Below are 20,172 nucleotides of genomic sequence, written 5' to 3'. Positions count from 1 at the left end.
TTGTAAAGATACAATAAATGCGCCTTAACCAAAAAAAGTTGTCGAAATTATATTCAATCAAAAGCTAACATATTACAGTTGGAGAATATAAAGTCAACCGCTTAGCATAAAAGCGGGACATATACAAAAATTTGACCTAATATATGCCAATATAAGCTAATAAAAAAAGGGGTGGCATTGGCTGGAAGGTTTGCCCTACACTAAGGAGAGTATGCCATCCTCGCCCGCAGCGATCAGACGCATACTCCACTGTAAACAGAAAAAGAAAAATATAATATAGGGATGCGAAACCTCCGAGACTGCAAGGCCCATCCCTCGCTGGCAAAAAACAAGCCACCAAGGATGGTTGAAAGTATCCACCCAAGGTAGCTTAACAAACTCAGTTGAGTTTGTCAGAAATTATCTCCTGTACGGAGATGGTGGGATCGTTAACAAGAAATTGAAGACGGGGGATCGAGATTTGTTGAAGTTGGGAACAAGCTTCCTCACATTTTTCCTTGGCTCCATCAACGAGCAACTCAGCAATATTGGGGGGAATCATGGGGGGCACATACAGTTCCTGGCGAATAACATTCCAGAACAGGGTTCGCTCATACGCACATGCAGCAACCATGGCTGCACCAAATTGCTGCTCGACGGCTTTGCAGTCGAGAGCATGCTGGACAAGGTTCGGTAAACCCTTGCGGAAAATGTCATACTCCGCTTTTACAGCGTCATGTTTCGCGCCCCATGACTCATGTGATGCAATCCAGTCACTAAAGCTTTCGTTTAAAAAGATGACATGGTTCTCCGACTCTTTGAGCTTTGCAGAGAGCCATGTAATCTCTGACTCCATAAACCGTTTCTCAGTAATATGCCGATCCTCCTCCTATTGCCTTTTATACATCATAACCTTGATTCGCTCTCCTTCCTGCTTATGCGCAGTTACCGCAATCACAAGCTGAGCAGTTAGTTTTGCGTTTTCTTGCTGCAAGGAAGTCTCTGTGGATGACGGCGGTGGTGGATGAGCAAGCGCAGTAGATTTAAGCTGCAAACGGTTGAGGTCCTTGGCAAAGTTGAACAATGTAGATTGTGTGTCCATATACAATTCCTCGGTAGGAGAAAGTGTAGAAAGCTTCTGAATCAATTGATGGGGGGTACATGATTGTAGGAAAGAAAACTGTTGGGAAAATGCTGGTAGAGAAACCTTCAGGAGTTCATCGATATTTGGAATCAGTAGAGACAAATCTTCTGGGTTTGGACACACGCACTTTGAAAGATGAACTGCACCGCTTGGACCTGCAAAAGCAATAAACATGGTGTATAAATATCTTAACATCAAAATTCAACTGAAAGGTCGTCGGATGAAATTCAAACTTTCGTCATGTAACCTTTTGTGGTTACCTAGCCCTCTAGTAATGGGAGTTTGGTATAATGAAGGAAGTGTATCTGAATGACTAGCCGGCAAACTCGAATGGTTACCGGAATCGACGGTAGGATTGGGTGCGTAAGATTCCAACTTCATCTGCAATGATAAAACAACAAATGTGTGATACATAAAACTTGTAACTAGGGTTACATCGTGTAAGGGAAAAGTATAAGCGTATGAGATATACCTTTTTTAGGATTTTTTCAGAGAAGATGAAAAGGGTAGAGTGATTTAAAAAGGAAAAAGATTGTGAGATATGAAAAAGCCAAAAGGCTATTTATAAAGAAAATATGGGAGTCAAAAAGTAACGCGGGTATAATGATAGCCGTACACGTGTATCAATCTCAAGCTAAATACCTTGTTAAAATGTCCGGTGCACGTTAGCATCAACAGGCGGTTGCATAATTACAATCATTACATTTTCGGTAAATAGTGACAGTTGTCACCTCGGGTGCAGGAATTGCAGTCGAAAAGACAGTTTGGTGACTGCACGCATACATTGCATTTAATGCTAATACAGTATCCAGTTACGCATATATATTTAAATAACCTCACAATCTGTCCGGTTACATTTAAAATCGAACTAGGATTTATATTTGCACTATTAAGCGTGCTAATCTGATTTAAAGGTGTCGTTAAGGTTCATTATGTATACATTTTTTCTTACTAGTTCGACGTCATACACTATATTTCATTGTTTATAACATCGAACTTGGGGGACTTAATGATACGCATATTCGCAAGATTATGCGGATGCACATCCAAAACCTTAAAACCGTACACAAAGGCATATGTCACGGGTACAGTCTCACCTTGTGCGCCTATACCATCTGATGTGAGTTTCATATACTTGCATAAGGATCAAGTACATTCTAGAAGAATGAAAGGTATAATCAATTCGGATTATTTTCCTTAAATAACGAAAATTAGTTGGGACAAGATCACATTTAATTAGGGAAGAGATTCTACCGAAACCCTAATTCGTGAGCCTATAAATACATAGATCATAAACCCTAATACATTCATTCGTTTACTCATACGTAAACCACAGCATACAAATCTCCATCGTACGAATAAAGCTTCTTACGATCTTAAAGACTTTCAGGTATGTCTCGAACTATAAAACCTTCATGTCTTAGGGCCACTCAACTTCGTATGCTAGGTTGTTGGTGGACTCTCAAATCGACCACCCTGTCAGAATCGAAACGATACCGATATGGGTTATCAATGACTAAGTGTCGGAGGTTCGAATATTGTTAGTCCTTAAACCCCTTTATGCACTCAAGCGTAGGTTCACCTTGACCCCGTGAAAATATGCTTGATCAATTCCATTAGTTAATTCTGACGGGATATTACACTCTCTCTCTCACATAAATACATCATAAAAAATAAAATACAAACTAGCAACACAGTATCCGACAAGATTCAGTTGGCATGAGCTTGGTTCGAGCTTTGAGCATCATTATCTCTGTTGAGGTAGGCATGATAGACATCGATCACACGTTGATATCTCATAGCTTCCTCTTTTCTATCATCTCTGAACGTAATGTGATGGCGATGAAGTGTCTCCACATCAAATCTTGAAAAGTTTCTCAGCCACATAGGATCTAAAATCCTCACATTGTCGAACTGTATGCTTTCATCATCTTTCTCAATTGCAGTCAGGATCACTACTTCCTCCGACAATTCATCATAGAACCACCATCTGAAGTTTTTGCAAATGTCCTTAGGTAAAGGCATCAAGGGAGATTTTTTCATGTACTTGGCTGGACGGAACTTAACAACACGAACAGGTACACCTTTCAAATTTAACTTTGTCGGGTGCATGGAGAACCTGGCGGCTGTTGACATGAAGATATCCCACTTCCCTGTTTTGTACTCAAATCTGAGTTTTCTTTGAAACCATCTGGAAAGATCGCTATCCTCAGTGTTCAACATCTTTAGCTTCGCAAGTTGCATGATCGCAAAGTAAGGTAGAGTTTTAAAGTGACTCGGTCTTGCCATGTAATTAACTCCTCCTACTCTTTTGATCGCAAAACAATTAATCTCCTTGAAGTAACCCCAACTCAATATTTTACCCTTGGCATACTTCTTGGTACTCTTCCCTTTTTCATAGAAACTAACAAACTTTTGCTCGAGTTCTGGTTTATTCATCTGATCAGGGTTAACAACGTTCTGTTTCCACCAACTGTGATGAATCTCGTCTTCTTCAACGTTTCTATTCACTTTAACCCTATCACGTTAGAACCACTTCTTAATCTCATTCCATCCCTCGGCCTTAGCTTGCTCGGCTCGGAGTTTCTTCTTCTTTAGTTCAGTGTCATTTCTTTCTTTCTCAACGAGCAGTTTCTCATGTCAGATTCTCTTATTCCTTTCCATTAAAACATCAACTTCTTTGATTTGCTCCTTGTATACCTTCCTCGCCTTTTCTAATTCAATCAACTTCTTTGTTTTCACCTCACTACTTAAATTGAAAAAGTCACTTAAAGTATTGAGTTACGGATTCGAGTAGGGCTCGAGAGAAGGTATAACAATCTCAACTTCTTCTTCTTCACTTTCAGATTCTGTCACCAGTTCATCTTCAGATTCAATAATCACATCCTCTTTCACATTACCTTTACCGACAGAATCTTCACTCTTTTCATCCTCGAACAAATTATCAAAATCACTTAAATCGATATTTTGGATTGATTCGGGAGGGACTTCAGCAGCTCGCTCTTCTAGTGGAGCCTTGTTTTCAGTTTCAACTGTCTCTACATCCTCTGTATCATTCTCACTATCGTATGCCAGAGCAGCAAGCTGTTCCATTGGGAAATCACTTGGTGGAATGTCCCCCTTTTCCGCATCATTAAAAATATTTGAATAATTCATATAATATTCAGCAGTAAAGACCTCACCATATTCATTAAAACTTCGAATGTGTATCACTAACGGGTATCCAAAAGAGGGTCCTCCAGTGCCAGTGTCTTCTTCATATTTTTTATCACCACCCAAATTAGAGGAATATTCTTCTCCTCCATCCGTTATCAGTCAACTCCTTCAACTTCTCTTCCTTCAAATTCTTAACTTCCACAATCTCCTTCCTCATCTTTGCAGACTTCACCTTCTCACGGTTTACACGTCACCACAACTTTTTGTTATCTTCCACTAACAACTCAATCTTAGCTTCACTAGCCTTCTTCTCTTCGACGGCTTGATTTTCTAGATTCGTAATCTTAGTGATCAACGACAATAGAAGATTTTGCTGTGTCTTGAATTCTGATGGAGTAACCTGAGGTGTTGTAACAGTAGTCTTTGGTGAAGAAACAGAAGCTCTAGCATCCTTCATGAAACCGGAAGGTTGTCTTTGAGCTTGTTGTCTAGAACCTCCATGTGATGATCTCTGTGGTGAGTCATAATGGTGTTTGGTTCTCCTCTCTTTCTTTTTAGGTTGTTCAGAAGTCATCGGTTCTTTTCTTTTCCTCTTCCTTTGAATCAAACTAACATCCTCTTCAGTCGCTTCATCATCATCACCATCATTAACATCAACATTATCATTGTTTCCTCCTTGAGCTTCACCAGTAGCTCTCTGATTATCACCTTCTCCTTCCTCCTCATTAGTAACTTCATAGTTAGAGTCGGAATCATCGTTTCTCCAAGCATTACCAGCTGGACATCTATAGTTCTTTTTGATCAGATGGCAAATAAGTTTTCTTTTAAAATCAGGTTTCAAACCCTCGTTTCATGTTTGCTCCATTCTCTGAAAAGTCACAGGATTCATTGGACGTAGAGGAATGATGTCTTGTTCAAGTTTTGGTAGGTCTGGTGCAGCGTCATTGATAATCAATAGAAGAAAACGGGCATAGATAAGATATATCTGTGTGGAACTGAAGTGATTTATTTTGAAGTAATAGAAAACAAAACCGAATAAATCATACGGAGCCTTTAGGACTAGTGCAACAAACATACTCTGCACTTTCTCATTCAGCTTATCAAAGCCTGCTTTTCGTCCACTCAAGCATTGCATTAACACGTGAGCAAGATATCGATATTGTGGAGGTATAAGTGTCTTCATCAGTTCTGAATTACCAACAAGGTAACCAGTGTATCCACATCTCTTGAAGCATCCGTGGATTCTTTCTCGATTAATTGTCATGTGGGAGAAGTTCTCATCATTAAATCCTAGGATCCTCCTAATCACCGTCTTAGAAACGATAATCTCGTGCCCTTGAACATTACTAACTAGCTTAGCTTCAGTATCTGACACATCAAGCACTACATTTCTCCAGAATTCCCTTTGTTGGCTATAGTAGGCTGTGCATGGAGTCGAGATAGCAGTATGGATCCTTGATCGCTTAAGAAAATTAACAATCTCTACAAAGTGACTTCCTTTCTCTAGAGTAGCATCGTAGAGAGCGACTTGATTGTTGAGCTCACCCATTTGTAGAATAATCTCTTGTTGAACAGGTGGGTTAACAGGATTGACCTGAGGATTCTGTGCTTGCTCTCCCTGAGCTTCTTGGTTAACAACCGGAACATTTACTTGTTGTTAGGCCATTGGAAATATCTTAACAAACTGAAACATCAACAGAAATGTTAGAAATATAAAACACATCTCATAAAAACATCAAAGCATTTGCAACAAAGTGTCATAAACTTGTTAAACAGGACAAACTGAGCGAGTGGTACTGTCACACGTGCGGCTGAGAGGTCCATCGTGCGAGTAACATGGCCACTCATGTCACTGTTGACACGTTTGAGCAATAACATGGTTTCATACAAGGTATACGGTTGAGGCAACAAGGATAAGCAAGTGAGTCAACCGTGTGGTGACTCATGCAGTTAAGCACACGTGTCAGCTCAGTCAAACGAGTGAGCATCCAAATAAACACTAAGTAAAGTCAAATGAGTGGGCTCAGGTGTTCACACAGTTAAGCCTTAACTGTGCACTGACTTGTGCGAGTCATGTCCCACGCGTACGAGTGAGAGTCACTCGTGCATGTCTGATGAAACTAATATTAAATGCTATTTTTTAATCAACGGGATTACATGTTTGAGTGTTTTAGAGGCTGATTTACATCAGGATAGTAAGTTTAGGTATCGTTTAACTCAAAACTACATCAAAAAAGCATCAAAACACAATGTAATTATACAAAATTTGACTTAATACTCACTGGGGTTTCGACACATTCAAACACCAAATTAAGTAAGTAAAACTCGATGAAATTGTACCTAGTTAGTGGTTCTGAGATTGGCTTAATATGCTTAACAAAACCTACGGTGGAAAATGTGATTGGAGAAGATCGAATTTTGAGAGAAAAATGAGTATGGGTGTGCAAGTGTGAGCGACTGTGCTTAGCACCACATATTTATACTCTCGTGCTCAACCGTACGGTTGAGAGCACGGTTCACCTTCTAACCGCACACCTCACAGTCACTCGTGCGTGTGACCCAGAAGTCTTAACACAATTCTAGAATAGGGTCATCCGTACGGTTAACCTCAATCGCGTGATAACTCGCACGGTTCACACTTCAAACGTACGAGTGAGCCACTTAGGCAAATTCAAATTTTCACAAACTTATGATTTCGACTCTTTTGTCAATCTTAGAGCTAACTAGCACCTTCTATTTGAGTCATAAATCACTAATCCATCAAGAAATGAACACTAACACTTAGGCAGTTCAAACATCTTAACCAAAACGAGGTTATTACTCTAAATTCTATTTCACATGAGTAAGTCCTAAAGTGTAATTACATCTTAAGGTCACTAACACCTTAAATCATTAAAGTCCTTCAAACAATCACAAGCTCTAAGAAACACTTCTATCTTATGGATTTGTTGGACAAAAATATCTTGATCTCAACAAGGTTCTATCAGATGTCATTGGGTTTCAGTGGATAATCATAAAATAAAGGAAAGGCAAAATCTTTATAAATTTTCTGAGATGTAATGTCATGCAACTAAAAATATACAAATGAAAGACATTCTATCATGAAATGCAATAACATGCAAACCAAAATCTTTTTGTTGTTTTACAGTTTTCAATGTAAACTATTTAACAGACAGATAAACATTCAAATCCACATTCTTTTTTTGAGCAAGATGATTTAACAATTTTAAAAATGGATCAGAACTGACATATTGAATCAACTTCTATTGTTCATTCCTAATTATCCAGCCTATGTCTATTATCATGCAATTACTGATATCAATCCTCATTAAAGATGAACATATTCATTCCGGACACTTCGACAATCATGTTTGCATTAATTTCTTGAACATTATAGAGCAATGATTTTTGAGATCACGCTAAGTTACCTTGATTCTTTCATCACTTATGATTGTGCGTTTCTATTAGGTTGTCAATTCATTACACGTAACTTTCCATTATCTCTATCCATGTACTTCATTTAAATTGAACAGGATGGTTCTCACATCGTTTTGAATAACCCTGTCAGCCTTTGGCTTCTACCAATGTGTTGACAATCTTCAATCTAGTTGTTCGGCAGATCTCAGAATATATTGGATTATCCGAATAGGCGCATTATTTACCGCGGGGATTGGTCTACAGTTAAAGCAGACTTGCCTGATGACCAGTCATCACACGAAATAAATCTCAAGGCCCTTAACTTCTTTATGTTTAAGTTGAAATGGAAAACGGAATCGAAAGATAAACTTTCATATAAATGTATTTTGAGTATATCTAGGTAAGTATCTTCCTAACTTGTAACCTTAATGGGTATAACTCTAAATTGTAGACGACAAGAATCTTGATAGTTAAGTGTGAACATCGTGATTAAACAATTCAAGCTTCGCGGGGGCGTCACACTAAGAATGATCCGAGTTCTTTATGAGCACTTCATGAATCAGCATTCTTCATACTTTCAGGACTTTGCCATCTTGGTACGCCAATTATTTTTGACTTTGATTTTCTTTTGATATTTCTTTTTCAGCATATCATTGTCTTTTGATATATTGATGTTAAGCTGCATCATGAATGGATTTTCAATATTTATGCTAGAACTCATGTTTCTTTGTTGTGTGCTCAGATCACTAGAAGGTGTTATCCCTTAAATGTTTGAACGGTTCGCAATAAGGAATTATACTTTTCGACCTTAAGCGAGAAGGGACACTTACTTCGACATAAACTAATTTTCTCTGATATTTTCCGGGTTTAGTTTAGATTAATAAGTCTTAGGCCTGTGACAACGTGGTATGCACCAGCCAAACAGAGAATCCTCAACCTTAAATCCACCCCCAACCTTTTCTAGTGATTATCAATTATGATAGGGGATACCTTCAACCGACTGTTGAGTACCTCAACAATTATCACTTCATACAGATTCAGAGATAATTAGGTGATTACCTTCAAACGCTACAGATCGTCCATGACTTCTGAATCTTAGATGTTCGTTATTCTTATTATGATTGTCTAATGCCAAGAATTCATAAGTCACATCTATCAGTACATCACATAACAGATAAACATAAGCGTTCAAATTAGTCCTTACTAATCAAATATATCAATTCTCAGTACAGTAATTTCTTCATCTCCAACATATTAATCAAAATAAGCTCATTTTCAAAATTTTCATCTTTTTAGGATTTTCTGATGAGGCATTTTACACTTTTTAGGTATTTTATGTTGAAACATATGCTCCCCCTAAAATACTAAAACATAATTTTTTTTTTGTCTTTTAGCATTTTAAACAAACAGAAAATATCTACAGACTAGCATGCAAACATGAAGAAAATCATGCAAGGGAGTGTAGATAGTAAGCACAGATAATATAAACTAATATCTATATGTCATGCATCCTACATGCAAAGTCTAAAAGTTTGATTAATCCTCACAAACAACATCCGAAATTACTTTGTCTCGATCAACAATGCCATCCATCTCTAAAAGTAGCAAGAACAAAAGGTCAGCCCTCTGGTCCTTAGTACCTATTCTCTTAACCTCAATTATCGTTTTCTAATGGCAATCCCTAAGAAAATGATACTTAACACCTATGTGTTTAGTCTTAGAATGTTGTACAAGATTCTTAGTAATTGCGATAGCAGCAGTATTATCAATATAAAGAGGAGGGAAAGAGATTCTTAGTCCGTAATCGCGAAGTTATTGTTGAATCCAAACAACTTGCGAACAGTAACTAGCAGCAGCAATATATTCAGCTTCACATGTGGAAAGAGCAACTGCAGTTTGTTTCTTGCAATTGCCAGGTCACCAGCCTTTCACCTAGAAATTGACATCCACCTGATGTAAATTTGTTAATGATTTTGCAACCTGCATAGTCTGAATCACTGTATGCTATAAGACCAAACTTGTCTTCATTCGAATACCAGATGCTGAGATTTGGAGAATGTAACAGATAACGTAGAATTCTTTTGGCAGTTATAAGATGAACTGTATTCGGATTAACTTGATAACGTGCACACAGACATGTTGTGAACATAATATCCGGCCTAGATGCAGTGAGATACATGAGTGATCCGATGATTGCTCGATAGTATGTAGGATGAACAGGCTCCCCCTCGCAGTCTAACGAAATACCGTAATTCACAGCTAGCGGGGTTGACACAGGATGTTCTTGAGTCATACCGAAACGTTCGAGTATATCATTCACATACTTTGGTTGGTGAAGAAAAATTCCATTATCAGTTTGTTCAACTTGTAAACCAAGAAAATAGTTTAAGAGACCCAATTTACTCATTTTGAATTCGTCCTTCATTACCTGCTCAAACTCGTCAACGAGTTCCTGCTTTGTAGAACCAAAAATAATGTCTTCTACATAAATCTGGACTAAAATAATATCATCGTCTTTAACTTTCGTGAACAGAGTACAATCTACTGTGCCCATTTGATAACCTTTTTCGATCAGATAACTTGACAAACATCCGTACCAAGCACGTGGGGCTTGATGTAAACCATATAGGGCTCTTCGTAAACGGTAAAATTTATCAGGATGATCTTCAAAACCCGATGGTTGACTGACATATACTCTTTCATTAAGCTTGCCATAAAGAAATGCACTTTTGACATCCATTTGAAACACTTTGAACTTCATAAATGAAGCAAAAGTCAAGAAAATACGAATAGCTTCCAATCTGGCAACATGGGCAAAAAATTCATCATAATCGAATTCAGGATCTTGCTGATAACCTTTAGCAACTAATCTTGCTTTATTGCGGATAACATTGTCATCTTCGTCAAAATTGCACTTCCAAACCCATTTGAGATCAATTACTTTAGCTCCATGTGGTTTGGTAACTAACTTCCAAATATCCAAGTGATTGATTTGCTTAATCTTTTCTTGCATGGCCATGACCCAATCAACATGCTTCATGGCTTCTTTTGTTGTCTTTGGCTCTATTCTGGAAATATGACATGAGTACTCGTAGTATGCAGCAGCAGCTGCCATATGAATATCAACTTGGCCATCAAACTGAACTTGTCTTCTTGTTCTAACACACGCATTTGGATCTCCAATAATATTCTCTCTAGGATGAGCAGATGTAGTTCTGGGAACTGGTTGTGCGGGAACAGGTATCTCATGGTGTAGATTCATAGTATCTCCAGTATCTTCAGGATTGTGAGAATTTTCACATGAAATATCAGATCCGCAGGTATCGTACACTGGATCAACATCTTGATCTGAATCTTGAACTGTCTCATTGACTGTCGGTAATGGAGTTGGAATTAGAGTAGGTGCAGACACTTCAGGTTCATTCTGTAAATCAAACAACATTTGTAACTCTACTTCATTTTCCGTCTGGTCTGGAGCAAGATTAAATGAGTCAATCAGCTCATCAAAGCTATAAATCCAAGGATGACTCTTAGGAGCACTCTTCATTTGATTCCTTTGGACGTCAACTTCAGACCATTCTTCCACACATCTTGTTTAATTGTTGAAAACTCGCTTGTTAGGAGAACTATACCCAAGAAATACTCCAGTAACCACTTTAGAATCATATTTACTTCCTGGTTTTCTTTTCAAATGGTACATGGTGCACCAAATGGTTCTAGATGCTTTAATGATGGTTTTCTCCCATGTAATAACTCATAGCAAGTTTTACCCAATCGCTTAACAGTTAGAACTCGATTCATAGTGTAACAAGCATTAGCAACAGCTTCTCCCCAAAAATGAACAGGTAATGATGAATCTGCCAGCATTGTTCTAGTTGTCTCGATCAAAACCCTATTCTTTCTTTCAGCAACAACATTCATCTGAGGAGCGTATGCAGAACTGAACTTTATATTGATATCTTTTTCAATACAGAAACCTGCAAGATACTGATTCTTGAATTCTGTACTATTGTCGCAACGAATCTTTCTTACGTTTAGATTAAAACCTATTTCTAATCGATTGATTAGAACTTTCAAATTCTCAAATGTATCAGACTTCTCTTTCAAAAACATTACCCAAGAGAATCTTGAATAATCATCAGTTACCACCAAACAATACTTACTTCCATCAATGCTTTCAAAATGAATTGGACCGAAAAGATCTATATGTAACAATTCAAGTGGATCAGAGATTGGATTGTACTTCACCAGCTTATGAGCTTTCTTACTCTGCTTACCCTTCTTACACGGAACACATGTTCTTGGAATCTGAAAGGATCGAAGATCAACACCTTCTACAAGATTATTGTGGACAAGGTGATTCATTTCTCGAAAGCTTAAATGACCTATGCGTTTGTGCCATGTAATAGAATCTTGTTCAATCGCTTTAGAAATGAAAGCTTGATGATGTTCAGCAGTTGAAGTAGCAACATTCATATCTAGCATGTATAAGTCAGCTTGTCTAGGAGCCTTCATCAAAATCATTTCTGGAGGAATCACAAACTCTGATTTCAAAATGTAGCTGAATTCGTCATCAAATGCTACCGTGAAAGATTTTTCACAGATTTGTGAAACCGACAACAAATTGTTTGCAAGCTCTTGACAATAGTTCACTTTGTCGAAGCTAACTTTCTCATTCTTTAATAAACCTTGAGTTGAAATGTGACCTCCTTTATCTCCAGCAAAAGGTACATAACCTCCCTTAATTGGGTGTACATCCGAAAGAAGAGATAGTTGTCCAGTCATATGTCTCAAAGCGCCGCTATCCACTATCCAGGTGTTATTTGCAGGTACCCTGGTTCCCTGCATATCACATTAAGAATATTAATTGATAATAGGAACCCACGCCCGAACAGCAGTAGGTTGTCCATTAACACCCATAGCTTGCAATTCCATCCATTTCTCATTTGAGTCCGGTGGAATCTCATTATTAGAAACCATAAACTTAGACAATTTAGAAGTAGCAATATTGCTCTTCTGGTTTTTCACATTTTGCTCATCTTCGAAGCGACTCATTTGTGGTCTGTTACGGGAAAAGTATTTTTGACGACTAGCTTTTTGAGATGGTGATCATGCCTTTGATTCAAAGGCTCTACCTTGATCACTTGACTTAACAACTTTTGCCTCAGTATCCTTCTTAGGGACTTTACTCTTCACAGGAGAAATTGACCTATTGAAATTCTTTCTCTTATAATCCCCATAGACAACATTTGTCGTATGTCTTCTAGCACGAACTTCATCATGTACAGGTGAACCTGTTCTATGAGCATAAGATGATCTGTGATCATCATATGTGAAGTAAATCTTCTGCCTAGGTGATCTATACCTTCGAGGACAATTTGCAGCAATGTGTCCAAACACACCACAACTAAAAGATTGACAAAATTTTCTATATCCTCTATATGGATTTTGATTATTAGAAGTTGAAGATGATGGGTTATGTGTTTTTGCGAACATAGGAGAAACATTTGGTCTTTCTCTGGGTACAGGTTTAGGTGTAACAGGTGGAACAGTTCTACTAGCAAACTTTGGATTTCTCAAAATTCGAATTGGTTCACCAGGTGTTATCACCCTTCTTTTCTTAGAATTATCTCCTTGACCAGTTTTCTTATCTTCTTCATGATCTAAAGCACCCTCAGCGGTGTCATCAGAAGTTGTATTCTCAGTTGAGCTACACTTCTTGTTCTTTTCAACAAAATCCTCATAACTAGGTGGAATACAGTCTTCTGGTCGACCATCAACTACATTTGCGTTAACAAATGTGTTTTGAAAAGGAGGAGATGCAGACTTATATCCAAAGCCTTTACCCTTGGGATCATTAATTTACACAATTAATGCATTCCATTGTGACGCACTTGCCCAACATTTCATTTTAATTGAAATAGCTTCTAAATCAGCTTTAACACATTCATTTTCTTTCTTTAGTTCATTGATTGTGTCAACACGTTTAACTAAAGCTTGATTTATGTCAAAGTTATAACATTTAAGATCGTGAATTTGTTTCTTATAAACTTTGATCTGCTCTTTCAACTCATTTTCAACTTTTGTGGTCACAAGGTTTGCTTGATATTTGTCTTTTATCTCCACATACGACTTGGTTAAATTATCTAACGTTGTTTTAAATTTAGCACATTTAACACATTCAATGGATGTATCACAAGATGGTTCAGGAGTTATCTGTTGAGCGCTATTTGATGAAGAAGTCTCTGCCATAAATGCAAAGTAGTCTGTCCTATTCCCATCATTGAACTCATCTTCTGATTCTGATGAATCTGTAAGAAACTCTGATGTAACAGCATCTTTACCCAAATGAATCTGTTCAAGTCTATCCCAGATATCCTTAGCTCTTGTCAAACCAAAAACTTTTTCAAGATCACTCCCTGATAAACACATCTTTAGTAAGTCTACTGCTTGCTTGTTCAATGCTTCAAAATTAGTTTGTTCTACTTCAGTATGATCAGCTTTATGTTCAACTTCTGAGTCTGACTTCTTGTCTGAATCATCATCTTCTGAATTTACACTCTCAAGATCTGAACCTTCACCCATCAGTACTAACATCTCCAACTCTTCAACCATCATTCTACCCCAATCGTCTAGTTCCTTGTCAGCATCAACCAATATTTCTTCATTTTGATCAACTTCTAGACTGTCTTCAAACATTGAGGTATCTCCATATCTATCCTTCCAACTGTTGAAGTAGTAGTCCTTTGATGATGTTGGTGAAATACTTCTAGATTCAGGTGTATGAGGAACTGAATCACGTGCCTTCTTAAATTTGTCTTTAACCTGTTTCTGAACCTTCTCTTTCCGAATAGTTCGAGACAATTCTTCAGCTCTTTTAGCATGAGCAGTCAGCTTCTCAAATAAACTTTGATCAGTGACACAGTCTTCTTCTACTTCAGTGATCTTTGCCATGTTAGATTTAGGTTGTTGATCATCTACATTCAATTTGATAGACCAATCATCATCATATCCATGAATGACAACCAAAGCTTTGTTAGGAGTCTTAGCTGTTTTTGCTTCATTTACTTTATCAGTAATGTAAATCTCACGCTTAGTTGTTTGACTCTGAGAACCGTAGTTCTGATTCTTGAAAGGATTACGATTACCCTGCTTCTTCTGTGTTGTGCACTGTCTTGAAAAAGGACCTAATTCTCCACAGTTGTAACAAGTAATAGTATTCATATCAAATCCCAGTTTTGTATCTTTGGTCAGACTGATTGGTTTTCCAGTTCGATCTTCGTAATCTCTTTCTCTTCTCACAAGATTTGCCATACCCCACATAATATCCACCTTTTCTTCTTCATCCTTATCAAGTTGATGATAATATTCAGTTGTTAGATAAATGTTACCCACATGACCATCAAGATAACTATCATAAGAATTAACAAGGCTTGATAGTAAAGCTATATCTTCACTAATCTTTTCTTCCCAACTTTTCTTATGTTCTCGATCTTAAGTGCAGATAGAACATCTGATGCAGTCGGTGTAGATGACTCTGTAGTATTGGAAGTAGGCTATGATTGAGTATTGAGTGAACATGGTGAAACTTGTGGTGGATACAAAGGTTGTTGAATAGGTGTACTGCTAACATTCAAACCATACAGATTCTGATTGCTTGTAGCAAAAGCAGTTTGAAATGGTGCATGAGCTGATTTTGGAGGTGTATAACCATTTAGACAATACATTTTGGTGTCTTGAACTTGTTTAGACCTCTTAACTTTGTTTAACAATCTAACTCTTCTTCCTGAAGTCTTGCAATAAACGAGTTCACTGTAGCAGTAGCAAGTTCTCCACTGGTTTTCATAGTTAGTACAAAACCATTCCATTCTAATGGTAATGCTCCAGCTAGACATGTCACTTTATCTTTCTCGGCATTGGTTACATAATGCTTGTGTAGTTCAGCTAGCAAGTGATGGTATCTTTCAACCAATTCAGTAATGGATTCTTCGACTTGCCAGTGAAAACGATCAAACTCAGCTTTCAACTCTAACCCTGTTCTAGTTCTGTAAGATGTATTACCTTCATCGAAAGTACAAAGTGCTTCCCATATCTTGAATGAATTATCATGACACAGAAATTGATGGAAAATCGGACAATCAAGAGCAATTGTTAAGTTACAGTACATCTTCTTCTCCAAGTTATACTCTTCACGTTCTTCCGAAGGCATATTATGTAACGTATACAACTCATTTGTAACTGGTGAACGTGGCCATTGAAATTCAGTTTCAATATACTTCCAAAGCTTCGTGTCCTGACCATCAGAACAAATCTTAAATCTTGACTTCCAAGTGGAATAGTTATCCATATTCATTAACCTTGGACATTTCGTACCACTTCCGGATTCACTCTCAGCAAGGAGTAATCGTTGAGTCATATTCGTGATACTCTTAACTAACGATGCAGCTAACGCATAATCATTTGAATTAAACATCTTGACAATCTTACCAAAACAGGTAAACCGTGTGGTTCAGGATCTCAAGTGTACGAGTCACAACCTCAAACGTACATGTCACAACTTAATCGTACGTATGACCTTAACAACCAAAATAATCAATTACTAAACCTCAGACGTGCGAGTAAGGATCAACCGTGTGATCACTCGTACATGTCACAGTCAACCGTATGATCACTCGTGTGATCAGACTGTAGTCACTTAACCTAACTAAGGTTATGCTAAACCGTGCGGATGAGTTCACGAGTGAGGCTCAGCCGCGCGAGTGAGGAAATTTCTGGTGACCCACTCGTGTGACCTACTGTATAACCTAAATCACTCTAAAACCCTAGAAAATGATGTTAAACCTCAATTTCTTCGTCCAAAAGCTGGATTAGCACTAAACTAACATAAACACACTCTCTAATCACAATTACACACGTAAAAATGATTCCTTTTTTATTAAAATCACTCTAAACTCAAAAACCCAAATAATAAACTCTTTAATCACCAAAAATCACTAGGATGATGTTGAAATCACAACCAACGCTCCGATACCAATGATGAAACGTGACTAGGAACTTAGAAATCAACAGATTTAACTCGCACAATGGCGGAATTAGTGAATCAAACCCTCTAGTGTAGTAACCCGAACTTTTCCATGTTTACATATATTAAATGAAAGTTGATATTTACATGATTAAATATTTCCAACATGTTAAGCAATCAAACTTGTTAAGACTTGATTAATTGAAATAAGTTTCATGTTGACAATTGACCACCCAAGTTGACCGGCGATTCACGAACGTTAAAACTTGTAAAAACTATATGATGATATATATATGGATTTATATATAGTTAACATGATATTATGATAAGTAAGTATCTCACTAGGTATATTAACAATGATTATATACATAAAAAAGAGACTACTAAGTTAAGAAACTCGAAACGATATATATAACGATTATCGTTATAACAACGTCTTACTAAATACATATGTATCATATTAAGATATTGTTACACTATATTTAACATGATAAAATGATAATTATATATATCATTAAGTATGTTAACAATGAACTACATATGTAAAACAAGACTACTAACTTAAGAATTTCGAAACGAGACATATATGTAACGATTATCGTTCTAACGACATTTTAATGTATATATATCATATTAAGATATATTCATACATCATAATATCATGATAAGGTAATAATTTAACATCTCATTAGATATAATAAACATTGGGTTAACAACATTAAATGAGATCGTTAACTTAAAGGTTTCAAAACAACACTTACATGTAACGACTAACGATGACTTAACGACTCGGTTAAAATGTATATACATGTAGTGTACTAAGATGTATCAATAAACTTTTGAAAGACTTAAAGACACATATCAAAGTACTTCTACTTAACAAAAATGCTTACAATTACATTCTCATTCATTTTCATCAACAATTCCACTCGTATGCACCCGTATTCGTACTCGTACAATACCCAGCTTCTAGATGTATTTACTATTAGTATATACACATTTAATCATTCATTCTTAGCAGCCATCTTAGAGTCAAAAACATGTGGAACCATCATTTAGCATCTTGTAAGACTTATGAGCAAGAAAACAAAGCAATACATGTCATATATCTATATGTATATCACGTATGTATGTATATGTCTATATATGCGTTTCAATTCCATTTTAATCTTCATTCTAAACATCTCTAAACATACACACTCAAACACTCTCTCAAGAACACAACTCAATTCAGCAAATACTCATCAAACTAGTTTCCATTACAACCTAAAAATACGATAAGAAAACTCTTTCAAGAACATATCAAGATAATCATCCATTTCAAGAAGATTACTTTCAATCTTTTGAATCCAATCCAACATTTTTTGTTGACGTTTAAAGCATGTTTATTCTCAGGTGATTATTAAGAGCTTCCGCTGTTGCATGCTAAATAAAGACAAGATTGGAGTCTGTATGCTTGTATAATATCGTTTTAAAACTGCATTTAAAGACTTAAGTTGATGTGTAATATTATTGTAAACCAATATGTAATGTTCGTGTGTAAAACGTTATCTTTTAGATTATCATTACTTGATAATCTACGTTATGGTTTTTGAACCTTTATCGATAAAATAAAGGTTATGGTTTGTTTTAAAAACGAATGCAGTCTTTGAAAAACATCTCATATAGAGGTCAAAACCTCGCAACGAAATCAATTAATATGAAACGTTTGTAATCGATATGAACGGGATATTTCAGTTGGTATCCGAGCGTTGGTCTTAGAGAACCAGAAATTTGCATTAGTGTGTCTTATCGAGTTTGTTAGGATGCATTAGTGAGTCTGGACTTCGACCGTGTTTTCTTTAAAAATGATTGCTTAACACTTTTTGTTGAAAACTACAAATTGTTAACATGTAAATATTATGTGATATATTAATCTCTTAACGTGTTTGATATTGTGTGATAGATGTCTACCTCTAGTACAAATCCCATCGACTCACTTAATAATAATAAAGAGTCGAATATATTCTGGGAAGATTCACAAATTCCCGAAGAGGAACCGGAAGAAGAGGAACCGGAAGAAGAGGTTCCGGAGGAGGAAATATTAGGAACCACAAAAAAACAGATAAATAAAAGAAAATTCTCAACCAATGGACCAAAGCTAAAAATGGTCAATGGTGTTTCCACCGAGGAAGCAAAATATTGGGAAAATTACCAATTTTCTGATGAATCAGATATCGATAAGGATTCCGATGATGTTATAGAAATTATCTCGACCCAATTTGAAAAATCAAAAAATAATAATAAGGGAAAAGGCATCAAAATAGAGAAACCTAATTCCAACCCCGATGAACTCTACGTTAACATGAAATTCCCTGATGGGGTGTACCGTAAACACCCGTATTTCTTAAACTTTCACTATAACTCGGGAACATCTAAGCCACCAGGTTTTTCTAAACCATTTGTGAAAACGACGGCTCGCATTAGAGGAGCACCATATATCCCTAGGAAATTAGCAAAACGAACCAAGTCCGAGGAGGAAGAAACGAGTGAGTTAGAATAAAGAGTTCTAAGCATGTTGTGTAATATATGTATTGTAGCATGCTTGTGTTCTTATATTATATGTAAAAAATACTTGTATTGTTTGTTAATTATCTTTTACGAATCTAATCCTCATCTATTTTACAGTATAAAAACACACAATGGACGTTAATGATAGACAACCGAATATTTTAGAAGACCTACCTGGGGATATGATTGATGAAATCTTGTCTAGAGTCGATCAGAATTCAGCGGCACAATTATTTATGCCAAAATTAGTTTGTCGAACATTTGAAAGACGTTTCAGGCATGCCTTAGTTTATAAAAGGCTTTCTTTTGAAAGATGGGGTATATCACATTGGGGAGACCTTAAGTTACGTCGTGTTTTCTTTAAGGCATTAAGTGCAGGGAACCCAAATGCAATTTTACACTACTGGTTAAGAACCTATTTTGACTCCACATATCTCAACGTAGGACTTCGTTCTTTAGAAAGAGCTTCTAACATGAAACATAAAGAAACATGTTATGTTTACGGGTTAGTGATGTTTGCTTCTCACCAAAGTGAGAAAAAGAACATCGGATTACAACTGTTAAATAAAACATTCCCACAAGTGAAGGATTCGGTAGTTGGGGTGAGAAACAAGATTTTTAGATTGTTACGGGGCTGTTGGGCATTACGTAACCCTCGTCCTTTTGATGACGTTACAATATGCTACCTAGCCAACGGTCACAACAATTATTTTCCACAAGACCAAGGATGGGAAATAATACTAGTAAAACCCGAATGCATGACTTGTTTCTGGACTTATGAATTACGTGTCTTTATTGCCTTTGCTGAACGACTTGCGTATTAACTAGAATTGTGTCCGCAACTGCCTTGTATCAAATTTATTGTGTGCTATACTTTATGCTATATGTAAAATAGCGGTATTGT

This window comes from Rutidosis leptorrhynchoides, chromosome 7, assembly GCF_046630445.1.
Source record: "Rutidosis leptorrhynchoides isolate AG116_Rl617_1_P2 chromosome 7, CSIRO_AGI_Rlap_v1, whole genome shotgun sequence".
NCBI classification, from domain to species: Eukaryota; Viridiplantae; Streptophyta; class Magnoliopsida; order Asterales; family Asteraceae; genus Rutidosis; species Rutidosis leptorrhynchoides.
Note: the sequence above shows the minus strand (reverse complement) of the source record.